This window comes from Colobus angolensis, unplaced genomic scaffold (genome assembly GCF_000951035.1).
Source record: "Colobus angolensis palliatus isolate OR3802 unplaced genomic scaffold, Cang.pa_1.0 Scaffold75, whole genome shotgun sequence".
NCBI lineage: Eukaryota > Metazoa > Chordata > Mammalia > Primates > Cercopithecidae > Colobus > Colobus angolensis.
The window spans coordinates 11,199,367-11,201,984 of record NW_012121265.1 but is presented as its reverse complement, the minus strand read 5'-3'; positions in this window follow the sequence as shown (position 1 = coordinate 11,201,984).

Here is a 2,618-nt window from a genome sequence, read left to right as displayed (position 1 = left end):
TATCATGGGGAGGGGGGAGGGGGGAGGGATTGCATTGGGGAGTTATACCTGATATAAATGATGAATTGATGGGTGCTGATGAGTTGATGGGTGCAGCACACCAACATGGCACAAGTATACACATGTAACAAACCTGCATGTTATGCAAATGTACCCTAGAACTTAAAGTACAATAATAAAAAATAAAAATAAAAAAAATAAAGTTGAGTTGGAGAAGAGTTTTTCGGGCAGATGTTTGAACCCTCAGGAGGATCTAAGGACAGCAGCTCAAACTGTAACTATTTTCATTTTCCTAAGTTTAAATTTGAAGTTCAACAGTAGGTGATACACATATACCCGAAGCTGAAATGCCAAGAGTAACAGGAAAGGAGGAAGGGACCAAGAAGTGGGATTCAAGGAGAATGTGTGAATTTAATCCAGTTTATTAAGACCCCCTTCATCTTACCAATAAACAATCATCTGTTTTCACCTGGATTCCTCTGTACGCACTGCTTGTTTCTTTTTATTCTAACAGCTTTATTGAGGTATAATTGATACACAAAATACTGCACATATTTAATGTGTATCATTTGATGAGTTTAGACAAAAAGGAACACCTGTTGTACCATCACCACAATCAAGGTAATGGACATAACCAACATTTCCCAAAGTTTCCTTGTGTTGTTTTGTTTTATTTTGTAGTAAGAACACTTAACATGAGATTTATCCTCTCCCTTGGAGTATAGGCTGTCTAGTGATTTGCTTCTAACCTATTGAGTATGAAAAAGGTTATGGCATATCACTTTCATGATTAGCCTATATAAGATTATATAACTTGTTTTGTGGTATCAGAATCTCTCTATTGCCTACTAGGCTATACACTTTGATGAGGCAAGAATCCATGTTGCTGAAGCCCACCTTTCAAGGGAATAAAGGCAGCCTCCAATCAATAGCCAGCTAAGAACTGAGGCCCCTATCCAACCACCCTCACAGTACTTAATTCTGCCAGCAACTACATGAGCTTGGAAGCCCCCATTCAAGTTTTCAGATGAGACCTCAGTTTTAGGTAACTTCCTCACTGCAGGCTGGTGAATGACTCATGCATAGGATTCAGCTAAGCCATGTCCAGACACCCGAGACACAAAAAATATAAGATAATAAATGTGTGATGTATTTTAAGCTGCTAAAAAAAAATCAGAACTCTCTATTAAGACATGGATCCAAGGCAAACACTCAGTCAAGAAGTGGCTATCAGACTTTTACTAACATTTTTGAAAATATTAAAGTGGCATCTTGTGAACCTTTCCGATGGACATAAGGATCAAACTGGGTCTCAGCAATATTGAAGACTTGGTCTTACAGAAGCCTGATACATATCATGTTTATAGAGGCATATCTGAAAAGAATTGTATTTCTGTTTTTGTCATGAAGAATAGATAAATTTAACTACGCAAATATAAAATGATTCCGGGTGTCTAAATCTTACATATGAAAGTAAGAGATGAATATCTTAATTTGTTTCAGCATAGTAACCAGTTTACTATCTATCTATCTATCATCTATATATATATATCTATATATAATAGATAGATAGATACAGATAGATTTTATAACATCATGTTATATACCTAAAATATATACAATAAAATTTATTTAGAAATTATTATGTGCAGCAAGACCCAGGAAACTTCAAAATGCAATTGGTTTAAGGGCTACAAATAAAAGATTATTCACAAATTTATTCCAGATGTCTCATTTCTCAAAGTTTATCCCATGTCTGCTTTGTCCTCTCAAACCTGATATAATCTTTGCCTCAACTGGATTCCAATCCATGGGCCACCTTGCATTGCCACCAGTTTTACCTTGCATGATTCCAGCTTCTTTCAGGCCCAAATAGACATGGCAGAAAACAACATGGTTAAGTTACAAGCTGCAAAAAAGAGTTTGTTACAAGACAGACATCAATTATCCTTTAATGGTGTCCATGTGAATTGTTGGCTACCCTAGAGAGCTTTAATTTTAAAAAATGGATTCTGATTATCAAAGTGCAAAGAAAAGAAAATATAATCATATATATTTTTTTCTTTTTTCCAAATGTGATTATTAAATTAGAAAAGCATGGTACCACTGAGAAGAGTATCATCAATGCTTAATGTTTCCAGGTCACTTCACTCTTCATGAAGAAACTGCCCTGGACTTAGAGACCACAGTTGAGGTTGAGCATATAGAAGAGATAAGCAAAAAATTGTGACATGTTTTGCACTGATGCCTAGATGTTCAGTTTTTGTGACTTAGTCACTCGTATGGCTCTGTAAACGTTGTAAACGTTGATACCCATGAGGCTGTGCAGATTCAGCCCACTGACTTCAGGTAGATGTTATTGTACAGATTTTAGTGCAAGTAAGAGCCGCTTTTTCTCAGAGGAAAGAAAAGGGCTGCAGGCAAGCAGGCAAAGCGAGGAGTTGGACTTGGAAACAAGAGGGGTGTGCTCTGGTTACTGACACATACGGGCAAAGCACACACATTGTTAGTTTTCATTTCCTTCCATAAAATGGTGGTAAGGGAACATTAAACAAATATGCTAGCGTTAAACACAAGTGAAGTGTTTTTTCTTTCTCCTTCCTCTAATTTTGAGTCTG